The 13,815-nt window shown below is 39.4% G+C and overlaps 1 long non-coding RNA gene across 2 annotated transcripts in view; it reads right to left on the bottom strand.

Annotated features, from left to right (window-relative positions):
• LOC118929147 (uncharacterized) overlaps window positions 1-13,815 on the bottom strand; it is a 383,285-nt gene that overhangs the window by 168,991 nt on the left and 200,479 nt on the right. Inside the window, exon 1 of one of the 2 annotated variants that reach the window (XR_008994063.1) lies at window positions 8,793-8,812. The exons of the other annotated variant lie outside the window; for it this stretch is intronic. This is a non-coding gene — a long non-coding RNA (uncharacterized LOC118929147). Of the gene's footprint in view, window positions 1-8,792; window positions 8,813-13,815 lie in introns of those variants that run through there. 2 annotated transcript variants of the gene reach the window in all.

Raw genomic sequence — 13,815 nt, 5'->3', positions numbered from 1 at the left:
AAATGATTTCACTTATCTGTGGGGTATAAGAACAAAGGAAAAACTGAAGGAACAAAACAGCAGCAGAATCACAGAACTCAAGAATGAACTAACAGGTACCAAAGGGAAAGGGACTGGGGAGGATGGGTGGGTAGGGAGGCATAAGGGCGGGGGAGAAGTAGGGGGATATTAAGATTAGCATGCATGGGTGGGTAGGAGAAAAGGGAGGGCTGTACAACACAGAGAAGGCAAGTAGTGATTCTACAACATTTTGCTATGCTGATGGACAGTGACTGTAAAGGGGTTTATAGGGGGGACCTCGTATAGGGGAGAGCCTAGTAAACATAATATTCATCATGTAAGTGTAGATTAGTGATACCAAAAAAAGAAAAAAAAAGGCAGTTCCTGTTTGGTAACCTCCAATGAGTTCTACACAAGGGTATAAAGGGCATATAAAAGTGTAGGCAAAGGGTCTGTTTGTGTTTATACAGAGGATCAAAGCCTAATTGGGCTACCCCGAAAATGAACTAAGATACGATATGAAAAAGAACTTCCAACATCAGCACTCTCTGGAAGACTCATGCCAGAAGATGATCATCAAAAAACCCCAACAAAGATCCACGCACTGCTACAGCTGTAGATGCACTCATCCCACCAGTTCCTGGACTTGCCATGGGAACGAAGAAGGAGATATCTAAGCTGGCATGTGCATACAGTAAAACAACAAATTTGACTGGATCTATACTGTTGGAACTCAACCAAGAATTAGGAGAAGTGCAAATTGTAGCGCTCCAAAATCTTACAACTACAGACTATTTACTGTTAAAAGAACATAAGGGATGTGAACATTCCCCAGGAATGGGTTAATTTAATTTGTCTGATTTCTCTCAGACTGTTCAAGTTCAGTTGGACAATATCCACCATATCATAGATAAGTTTTCACAAATGCCTAAGGTGCCTAACTGGTTTTCTTGGTTTCACTGGAGATGGCTGGTAATTACAGGTATGCTTTGGTTATGTAACTATACTCCTATTGTGTTAATGCGTGTGTGCCATTTAAGTAGTAGCTTAAAACCTATACATGCTGAAGTTACTCTACAAGAAGATATGTCAAAGAAATAATCAATCTTCCCATGTTTTCTGCCGCCTGCTACTTCTATAGCTTTTCTTCTTCCTTCCTAATTACAACCCTTAAATAGAACTCGTGCCTCCTATCAAATTTACCGAGTATCATAATTCTTCGAAGTGGTAAAGATACCTCAAGACAAATGCTGGGCATAGAAGCTACAGGGCATAAATATGCAAAGAAATAAAAAGCTAACCATTTCAAACAATAAGGCTTCTCGCTCACTTACCAACTTTACATTTCCCTGTATGGCCCCGGAAGATGACTGGTTAGCCAGAGACGGGTAAGATTCCTCAAGGGAGGAACAACCTAAGACAGGCACAGTCGCAGGGGGGTCATCAGGTGAGAAATTGGGGATCAACAGAGGTGAGGCTTAGAACCGCACCCCCCCGTTCTGAGAGAAATCTTCTGCATACGTGGATGTTTTATTGCCCTTGTCTAGCTTGGATTAACACATAGTCTACAGGCACACACCTGATCATCTACATTTGCTCTCTTACAACACTAAACTACGTTTTCTATCTTTATCTCGTATCTACCTACCACTTCAGCATTTTATTAAAAATAATAATAATAAAGAGAGAAATGTGGTATCCACATATAAATCAAGTATAAAAACCAAATGAGTATTCATATTTGAACTGACTGTTTATAGTTCATAATGCATGAGCAAAACCGAAAGTTTCTGTGATGACTGCCCTTGTACTGTTCACTATGTAACTTATTCACTATGTAAGAATTTGTTCTCCATGTAAGAACTTGTTTGCTATGCCTCAGAAGATTGGAGACTGACGAAAATTAGGCTTGGGGTGGATTAATGATTGTGCATTGAGCATTGACTCCCCTATACAGAATTTTATTGTCATTAACATCCATTTGATCAACAAATATGAGAGATGATCTCACAAAAAAAAAAAAAAAAAAAGGACAGACTTCCAATGGTAAAATAAATAAGTAACCGGGATGTAATGTATAGCATAAGGAATATAGTCAAGTTATTGTAACAGCTTGGTAGGGTGATAGCTGGAACCTAGAATTATGTATATAAATATTTTATCACTGTGTTGTACTCTTGAAACTAATGTAATGTAATACTGTGCGTCAACTACACTTCAATAAAAAATATAATTATCTTACAAAAAAAAAAAAAAAGAATAAAGTAGGGGGGATCTCACTCCCCAATTTCAAGCTCTACTATAAAGCCATAGTAATCAAGACAATTTGGTACTGGCACAAGAGCAGAGCCACACACCAATGGAACAGGCTAGAGAATCCAGACATTAACCCAGACATATAAGGTCAATTAATATTTGATAAAGGAGCCATGGACATACAATGGCGAAATGACAGTCTCTTCAACAGATGGTGCTGGCAAAACTGGACAGCTACATGTAGGAGAATGAATCTGTACCATTGTCTAACCCCATATACAAAAGTAAACTCCAAATGGATCAAAGACCTGAATGTAAGTCATGAAACCATTAAACTCTTGGAAGAAAACATAGGCAAAAAACCTCTTAGACATAAACATGAGTGACCTCTTCTTGAACATATCTCCCCGGGCAAGGAAAACAACAGCAAAAATGAGTAAGTGGGACTCTATTAAGCTGAAAAGCTTCTGTACAGCAAAAGACACCATCAATAGAACAAAAAGGATCCCTACAGTATGGGAGAATATATTTGAAAATGACACATCCGATAAAGGCTTGACGTCCAGAATATATAAAGAGCTCACACGCCTCAACAAACAAAAAACAAATAACCCAATTAAAAAATGGGCAGAGGAACTGAACAGACAGTTCTCCAAAAAAGAAATACAGATGGCCAACAGACACATGAAAAGATGCTCCACATCGCTAATTATCAGAGAAATGCAAATTAAAACTACAATGAGGTATCACCTCACACCAGTAAGGATGGCTGCCATCCAAAAGACAAACAACAACAAATGTTGGCGAGGCTGTGGAGAAAGGGGAACCCTCCTACACTGCTGGTGGGAATGTAAGTTAGTCCAACCATTGTGGAAAGCAGTATGGAGGTACATCAAAATGCTCAAAACAGACTTACCATTTGACCCAGGAAGTGCACTCCTAGGAATTTACCCTAAGAATGCAGCAATCAAGTATGAGTAAGATCAGTGCACCCCCTATGTATATCGCAGCACTATTTACAAAGGCCAAGAATTGGAAGAAACCTAAATGTCCATCGATAGATGAAGGATAAAGAAGATGTGGTACATATACACAATAGAATACTACTCAGCCATAAGAAAAGGGCAAATCCAACCATTTGCAGCAACATGGATGGTGCTGGAGGGTATTATGCTCAGTGAAACAAGCCAAGCGGAGAAAGAGAAATACCAAATGATTTCACTTATCTGTGGAGTATAAGAACAAAGGAAAAACTGAAGGAACAAAACAGCAGCAGAATCACAGAACTCAAGAATGAACTAACAGGTACCAAAGGGAAAGGGACTGGGGAGGATGGGTGGGTAGGGAGGCATAAGGGCGGGGGAGAAGTAGGGGGATATTAAGATTAGCATGCATGGGTGGGTAGGAGAAAAGGGAGGGCTGTACAACACAGAGAAGGCAAGTAGTGATTCTACAACATTTTGCTATGCTGATGGACAGTGACTGTAAAGGGGTTTATAGGGGGGACCTCGTATAGGGGAGAGCCTAGTAAACATAATATTCATCATGTAAGTGTAGATTAGTGATACCAAAAAAAGAAAAAAAAAGGCAGTTCCTGTTTGGTAACCTCCAATGAGTTCTACACAAGGGTATAAAGGGCATATAAAAGTGTAGGCAAAGGGTCTGTTTGTGTTTATACAGAGGATCAAAGCCTAATTGGGCTACCCCGAAAATGAACTAAGATACGATATGAAAAAGAACTTCCAACATCAGCACTCTCTGGAAGACTCATGCCAGAAGATGATCATCAAAAAACCCCAACAAAGATCCACGCACTGCTACAGCTGTAGATGCACTCATCCCACCAGTTCCTGGACTTGCCATGGGAACGAAGAAGGAGATATCTAAGCTGGCATGTGCATACAGTAAAACAACAAATTTGACTGGATCTATACTGTTGGAACTCAACCAAGAATTAGGAGAAGTGCAAATGGTAGCGCTCCAAAATCTTACAACTACAGACTATTTACTGTTAAAAGAACATAAGGGATGTGAACATTCCCCAGGAATGGGTTAATTTAATTTGTCTGATTTCTCTCAGACTGTTCAAGTTCAGTTGGACAATATCCACCATATCATAGATAAGTTTTCACAAATGCCTAAGGTGCCTAACTGGTTTTCTTGGTTTCACTGGAGATGGCTGGTAATTACAGGTATGCTTTGGTTATGTAACTATACTCCTATTGTGTTAATGCGTGTGTGCCATTTAAGTAGTAGCTTAAAACCTATACATGCTGAAGTTACTCTACAAGAAGATATGTCAAAGAAATAATCAATCTTCCCATGTTTTCTGCCGCCTGCTACTTCTATAGCTTTTCTTCTTCCTTCCTAATTACAACCCTTAAATAGAACTCGTGCCTCCTATCAAATTTACCGAGTATCATAATTCTTCGAAGTGGTAAAGATACCTCAAGACAAATGCTGGGCATAGAAGCTACAGGGCATAAATATGCAAAGAAATAAAAAGCTAACCATTTCAAACAATAAGGCTTCTCGCTCACTTACCAACTTTACATTTCCCTGTATGGCCCCGGAAGATGACTGGTTAGCCAGAGACGGGTAAGATTCCTCAAGGGAGGAACAACCTAAGACAGGCACAGTCGCAGGGGGGTCATCAGGTGAGAAATTGGGGATCAACAGAGGTGAGGCTTAGAACCTCACCCCCCCTGTTCTGAGAGAAATCTTCTGCATACGTGGATGTTTTGTTGCCCTTGTCTAGCTTGGATTAACACATAGTCTACAGGCACACACCTGATCATCTACATTTGCTCTCTTACAACACTAAACTATGTTTTCTACCTTTATCTTGTATCTACCTACCACTTCAGCATTCTATTAAAAATAATAATAATAAAGAGAGAAATGTAGTATCCACACATAAAACAAGTATAAAAACCAAATGAGTATTCATATTTGAACTGACTGTTTAGAGTTCATAATGCATGAGCAAAACTGAAAGTTTCTGTGATGACTGCCCTTGTACTGTTCACTATGTAACTTATTCATTATGTAAGAATTTGTTCTCCATGTAAGAACTTGTTTGTTATGCCTCAGAAGATTGGAGACTGACGAAAATTAGGCTTGGGGTGGATTAATGATTGTGCATTGAGCATTGACTCCCCTATACAGAATTTTATTGTTGTTAACAATCATTTGATCAATAAATATGAGAGATGACCTCACAAAAAAAAAAAAAAAAAAAAAAAAAAAAAGGACAGACATCCAATGGTAAAATAAATAAGTAACCGGGATGTAATGTATAGCATAAGGAATATAGTCAAGATAATGTAACAGATTGGTAGGGTGATAGCTGGAACCTAGAATTATGTATATAAATATTTTATCACTGTGTTGTACTCTTGAAACTAATGTAATGTAATACTGTGCGTCAACTACCCTTCAATAAAAAAATAATTATTAAAAAAAAAAAAAAAAGACAAAAATAACTGAAGGAGCAAACAGTAGCAGACTGACAAAACCCAAGAATGTACTAATAGTTACAAACCAGAAACAGACTGGGGTGGATGGGTTGGAATGTAGGGATAACAGTGTGGGAGAAAGCAGGCATCATGATTAGCATGTATAATCTGTGTTTGGCACTGGGAGGGCTGTACAACCCAGCAGAGACAAGTAGTGATTGTACAGCCTCTTCCTCCTTTGATGGACAGTGACTGCAGTGGGATATGTGGGGGCAACTTGGTGAAGGAGGAGTCTAGTAAGCATAATTTCTTCATGTAAAAGTAGATTAATGACCCCAAAAATATGCATGTATATACGTACATACATATAAAAATATAAATAATAAATAAGTACATAAATAAATAAGAAAAAAATAGAATGCGGCAACCGCGTTTCAAAAAGAGGCACCCCTTTCTTTATGACAGCACTATTCACAAAAGACAAGTTAAGTGTCCATTAGGAGATGAAGAGATAAACAAGATGTGGTACAGATACACAACAGAATAATATTCAGCCAGAAGAAGAAAGTAAATACTACCATTTCCAACAACATGGATGAAGCTACCGGGTAATATGCACAGTGAAATAAGCCAGAGAAGGATGAGTAGGAAATCATTTCACTCATCTGGGGAGAAGAAGAACAGAGGAAAACCTGAAGGAGAAAAACATCAGCAGACTCACAGAACCCAAGAATGGACTAACACTTACAAAACGGAAACGGACTGGGGGGGATGGGTTCGCATGTTGGGATAAGTGGGGGGAAAAGCAAGCATTATGACTAGCATGTATAATGTGGGATTGGCCCAGGGAAGGCTGAACAACACAGCGGAGGAAAGTTGTGACTCTATAGCATCTTACTGCGTTGAGAGACAATGACTGCAATGGAATATGTGGAGGCAACTTGGTGATGGAGGAGTCGAGTAAACATAATTTTCCTCATGTAATAGTAGATTAATGACACCAAATATACACACACACACATATATATATATATATATACCCACACACATATACATATATATATATGTATGTATACATAAATACATAAGTAAATAAGAAGGAAAGTAGTATGAGGTAACCCAGTTTGAAAAAGTCATATGCACCCCTATATCACAGCACTATTCAACATAGCCAAGTTTACTGTCCAACAGGAGATGAATAGAAAAAGCAAGATGTGGTACATATGCACAATACAATATAATTCAGCCATAAGAGGGAAATAAACACTACCATTTCCAAAAACACGGATGGAGCTAGAGAGTATTATGCTCGGTGTAACGAGCCAGGCAGAGAAAGGCAAGTATCTAATGATTTCACTCATCTGGGGAGAATAAGAACAAAGAGAAAACTGAAAGAGCAAACAGTAGCAGACTCTCAAAACCCAAGAATACACTAATAGTTACAAAAGGGAAAAAGACTGGGGTGGATGGGTTGGAATGTAGGGATAACAGTGGGGGAGAAAGCAGGAATTATGATTAGCATGTATAATGTGTGTTTGGCACCGGGAGGGCAGTACAACACAACTGAGACAAGTAGTGATTCTACAGCATATTACTACATTGATGGATGATGACTGCAATGGAATATGTGGGGGAAACGTGGTGATGGAGGAATCTAGTAAACATAATTTTCCTCATGCAATAGTAGATTGATGACACCAAATATATACATACATATACATATATATATATATACACACACACACACATACATATATATATATGTATGCATACATCAATACATAAGTAAATAAGAAGGAAAATAGTATGAGGTAACCCAGTTTGAAAAAGTCATATGCACTCCTTTGTTTATCACAGCACTATTCACAATAGCCAAGTTTACTGTCCAACAGGAGATGAATAGAAAAACAAGATGTGGTATATATGCACAATACAATCTGCTTCAGCCATAAGAGGCAAATAAACACTACCATTTCCAAAAACATGGATGGAGCTAAAGAGTATTATGCTTGGTGTAACGAGCCAGGCAGAGAAAGACAAGTATCTAATGATTTCACTCATCTGGGGAGAATAAGAACAAAGAGAAAACTGAAGGAGCAAACAGTAGCAGACTCACAAAACCCAAGAATACACTAATAGTTACAAAAGGGAAAAAGACTGGGGTGGATGGGTTGGAATGTAGGGATAACGGTGGGGGAGAAAGCAGGCATTATGATTAGCATGTATAATCTGTGTTTGGCACAGGGAGGGCTGTACAACCCAGCAGAGACAAGTAGTGATTGTACAGCCTCTTACTCCTTTGATGGACAGTGACTGCAGTGGGATATGTGGGTCAACTTGGTGATGGAGGAGTGTAGTAAACATAATTTTTGGCATGTAACATTAGGTTAATCATATGAAAATAAATAAATACATAAACAAAGGAATAAACGAATAAATAAATAAACCATTCTGAAACACAGTTTGAAAAAGACATATGCACCCCTATGTTTATTACAGCACTATTTACAGTAGAAAAGAAATGGAAACAATTGATGTGCCCATAATTAGATTAATAGATAATGAAGATGTGGCACATATACTCAATGGAATATTATTCGCCATAAAAGGAAAACAAATGCTACAGTTTACAACAACATGGATGAAGCTACAGGGTACTATGCTCAGTGAGACTTAGCAGAGGGAGAAATGTATCAAATGATTTCAGTCGCCTGTGGAGTATCAGAACAAAGAGAAAACTAAAGGAACAAGGCAGTAGCAGCCTCGTCAAACCTAAGAATGGACTACCAGTTACCAAAGGGAAAGTGACTGTGGAGGATGGCTGGGAAGGGAGGGAGGGATAAGGGTGAAAACTGGGCACTACGAGCAGCACACATAATGTGGGCGCGGAGAGGAGCACGAGGATGGCAGAATAACACAAAGACCAGCAGTGATTCTACAGCATAATACTGGGCTGAAAGACAGTGACGCTCATGGGGTATGTGGTGGTGACTTGATAATGGCCGGAGTCCAGAAACCATAACGTTCCTCATGTAACTGTTTAGTACTGACACCAAACTTAAAAGAAACACACAGTACCTTGGATATGGTTTCCAAATTCCTGATGATGTCAAGGCGGTCAGCGCACACCGCACCGAAATCATAACCCCAGCCAGGACACCAGGCTCTGAAGTGGGAACCTGCTCCAATCACCATAAACAATCTGTCCCTAGGAAAGAGGCACCACTGTGATGTCATGGAATCTCCAGGCAACAGTGCTGTTCTTGCAAAGGCCACCCCCTGAAGGTGGGCACTGACCAGCTGTAGCAAGCTGCATCATCTTAGCAAACATTAGTGGTTCTGGCCTTCATATACATATATGTGTATACACACACACACACACACACACACACACATATATCAAATGATATCTCTCATCTGTGGACTACAAGAACAAAGAAAGAAACTGAAGGAGCAAAATGGCAGCAGCCTTACAAAACCCAAGAATGGACTAACAGTAACCAAAGGAAAAGGGACTTAGGTGGAAGGGTGGGAATGGAGGGATAAGGGAAGGGGAAAGAAAGGGTGCATTGTTTAGCATGTATAATGTGGGGGGGGGGGCACAGGGAAGGCTGTACAACACAGAGAAGACTAGAAGTCATTCCACAGCATCTTGCCACGCTGATGGACAGTGAGTGCAATGGGGTATCTGGGGGGAACTTGGTGATGGGGGGAGTCTAGTTACCACAATGTTCCTTTTGGAATAGCAGATCAGTGGTACGAAAGTATAAATAAAAAATTAAAAATAGAAAAACAATTAATGATACCAAAATACGAAATAAATACATAAAAAAATAAAAGAATGCAGCAACCCAGTTTGGGAAATACCTATGCACCCCTATGTTTATCACAGCACTACTCACAATAGCCAATCTAATTGCCCATAAGGAGATGAAAAGATAAAGAACATGTGGTACATATGCACAGCGGAATATTATTCAGCCAAAGGAACAAAACAGACCCTACCATTTCCAACACGATGGATGCAGCTAGTGGGTATTATACTCAGTGTTGTAAGCCAGGCGGAGAAACACAACTATGAACTTATTTCACTCATCTGGGGAGTATAAGAACAGAGAAAGACCTGAAGTGGCAAAACATCAGCAGAATCACAGAACACAAGAATTGACTAAAAGTACAAAAGGGAAATGAGCTGAGGTGGAAGGGTTGGAATGTAGGGGTAAGAGTGGGGTAAGAAGCAGGAGTTATGATTAGCATGTATAATGTGTTTGGCACGGGGATAACAGTACAACACACCTGAGACACGTAGTGATTCTACAGCATATTACAACGTTGATGGATGATGACTGGAATGGAATATGTGGGGGAAACGTGGTGACAGGGGTGCCTAGTATACATAATTTTCCTCATGTAATAGCAGATTAATGACACCAAAAAATATATATAAATGTGTGTATATATCAGTACATAAATAAATAAATAAATAAGAAAATAGTATGAGGCAACCCAGTTTGAAAAAGACATATGCACACCTTTGTTTTTCACAGCACTATTCACCATAGCCAAGTTCAGTGTCCAACAGTAGATGAATAGAAAAAACAAGATGTGGTACATATGCACAATACAATATAACTCAACCATAAGAGGGAAATAAATACTACCACTTCTAAAACCATGGATGGAGCTAGAGAGTATTATGCTCGGTGTAACGAGCCAGGAAGAGAAAGGCAAGTATCTCAAGATTTCACTCATCTGGGGAGTACAAAAACACAAAAATAACTGAAGGAGCAAACAGTAGCAGACTGACAAAACCCAAGAATGTACTAATAGTTACAAACCGGAAACAGACTGGGGTGGATGGGTTGGAATGTAGGGATAACAGTGTGGGAGAAAGCAGGCATCATGATTAGCATGTATAATCTGTGTTTGGCACTGGGAGGGCTGTACAACCCAGCAGAGACAAGTAGTGATTGTACAGCCTCTTCCTCCTTTGATGGACAGTGACTGCAGTGGGATATGTGGGGGCAACTTGGTGAAGGAGGAGTCTAGTAAGCATAATTTCTTCATGTAAAAGTAGATTAATGACCCCCAAAATATGCATGTATATACGTACATACATATAAAAATATAAATAATAAATAAGTACATAAATAAATAAGAAAAAAATAGAATGCGGCAACCGCGTTTCAAAAAGAGGCACCCCTTTCTTTATGACAGCACTATTCACAAAAGACAAGTTAAGTGTCCATTAGGAGATGAAGAGATAAACAAGATGTGGTACAGATACACAACAGAATAATATTCAGCCAGAAGAAGAAAGTAAATACTACCATTTCCAACAACATGGATGAAGCTACCGGGTAATATGCACAGTGAAATAAGCCAGAGAAGGATGAGTAGGAAATCATTTCACTCATCTGGGGAGAAGAAGAACAGAGGAAAACCTGAAGGAGAAAAACATCAGCAGACTCACAGAACCCAAGAATGGACTAACACTTACAAAACGGAAACGGACTGGGGGGGATGGGTTCGCATGTTGGGATAAGTGGGGGGAAAAGCAAGCATTATGACTAGCATGTATAATGTGGGATTGGCCCAGGGAAGGCTGAACAACACAGCGGAGGAAAGTTGTGACTCTATAGCATCTTACTGCGTTGAGAGACAATGACTGCAATGGAATATGTGGAGGCAACTTGGTGATGGAGGAGTCGAGTAAACATAATTTTCCTCATGTAATAGTAGATTAATGACACCAAATATACACACACACACACATATATATATATATACACACACACATATATATATATATATGTATGTATACATAAATACATAAGTAAATAAGAAGGAAAATAGTATGAGGTAACCCAGTTTGAAAAAGTCATATGCACCCCTATATCACAGCACTATTCAACATAGCCAAGTTTACTGTCCAACAGGAGATGAATAGAAAAAGCAAGATGTGGTACATATGCACAATACAATATAATTCAGCCATAAGAGGGAAATAAACACTACCATTTCCAAAAACACGGATGGAGCTAGAGAGTATTATGCTCGGTGTAACGAGCCAGGCAGAGAAAGGCAAGTATCTAATGATTTCACTCATCTGGGGAGAATAAGAACAAAGAGAAAACTGAAAGAGCAAACAGTAGCAGACTCTCAAAACCCAAGAATACACTAATAGTTACAAAAGGGAAAAAGACTGGGGTGGATGGGTTGGAATGTAGGGATAACAGTGGGGGAGAAAGCAGGAATTATGATTAGCATGTATAATGTGTGTTTGGCACCGGGAGGGCAGTACAACACAACTGAGACAAGTAGTGATTCTACAGCATATTACTACATTGATGGATGATGACTGCAATGGAATATGTGGGGGAAACGTGGTGATGGAGGAATCTAGTAAACATAATTTTCCTCATGCAATAGTAGATTGATGACACCAAATATATACATACATATACATATATATATATATATATATGTATATACACACACACACATACATATATATATATGTATGCATACATCAATACATAAGTAAATAAGAAGGAAAATAGTATGAGGTAACCCAGTTTGAAAAAGTCATATGCACTCCTTTGTTTATCACAGCACTATTCACAATAGCCAAGTTTACTGTCCAACAGGAGATGAATAGAAAAACAAGATGTGGTATATATGCACAATACAATCTGCTTCAGCCATAAGAGGCAAATAAACACTACCATTTCCAAAAACATGGATGGAGCTAAAGAGTATTATGCTTGGTGTAACGAGCCAGGCAGAGAAAGACAAGTATCTAATGATTTCACTCATCTGGGGAGAATAAGAACAAAGAGAAAACTGAAGGAGCAAACAGTAGCAGACTCACAAAACCCAAGAATACACTAATAGTTACAAAAGGGAAAAAGACTGGGGTGGATGGGTTGGAATGTAGGGATAACGGTGGGGGAGAAAGCAGGCATTATGATTAGCATGTATAATCTGTGTTTGGCACAGGGAGGGCTGTACAACCCAGCAGAGACAAGTAGTGATTGTACAGCCTCTTACTCCTTTGATGGACAGTGACTGCAGTGGGATATGTGGGTCAACTTGGTGATGGAGGAGTGTAGTAAACATAATTTTTGGCATGTAACATTAGGTTAATCATATGAAAATAAATAAATACATAAACAAAGGAATAAACGAATAAATAAATAAACCATTCTGAAACACAGTTTGAAAAAGACATATGCACCCCTATGTTTATTACAGCACTATTTACAGTAGAAAAGAAATGGAAACAATTGATGTGCCCATAATTAGATTAATAGATAATGAAGATGTGGCACATATACTCAATGGAATATTATTCGCCATAAAAGGAAAACAAATGCTACAGTTTACAACAACATGGATGAAGCTACAGGGTACTATGCTCAGTGAGACTTAGCAGAGGGAGAAATGTATCAAATGATTTCAGTCGCCTGTGGAGTATCAGAACAAAGAGAAAACTAAAGGAACAAGGCAGTAGCAGCCTCGTCAAACCTAAGAATGGACTACCAGTTACCAAAGGGAAAGTGACTGTGGAGGATGGCTGGGAAGGGAGGGAGGGATAAGGGTGAAAACTGGGCACTACGAGCAGCACACATAATGTGGGCGCGGAGAGGAGCACGAGGATGGCAGAATAACACAAAGACCAGCAGTGATTCTACAGCATAATACTGGGCTGAAAGACAGTGACGCTCATGGGGTATGTGGTGGTGACTTGATAATGGCCGGAGTCCAGAAACCATAACGTTCCTCATGTAACTGTTTAGTACTGACACCAAACTTAAAAGAAACACACAGTACCTTGGATATGGTTTCCAAATTCCTGATGATGTCAAGGCGGTCAGCGCACACCGCACCGAAATCATAACCCCAGCCAGGACACCAGGCTCTGAAGTGGGAACCTGCTCCAATCACCATAAACAATCTGTCCCTAGGAAAGAGGCACCACTGTGATGTCATGGAATCTCCAGGCAACAGTGCTGTTCTTGCAAAGGCCACCCCCTGAAGGTGGGCACTGACCAGCTGTAGCAAGCTGCATCATCTTAGCAAACATTAGTGGTTCTGG

Source organism: Manis pentadactyla, chromosome 15 (assembly GCF_030020395.1).
Source record: "Manis pentadactyla isolate mManPen7 chromosome 15, mManPen7.hap1, whole genome shotgun sequence".
Classification (NCBI taxonomy): Eukaryota; Metazoa; Chordata; class Mammalia; order Pholidota; family Manidae; genus Manis; species Manis pentadactyla.
This window is presented reverse-complemented; position numbering and strand designations above follow the sequence as displayed.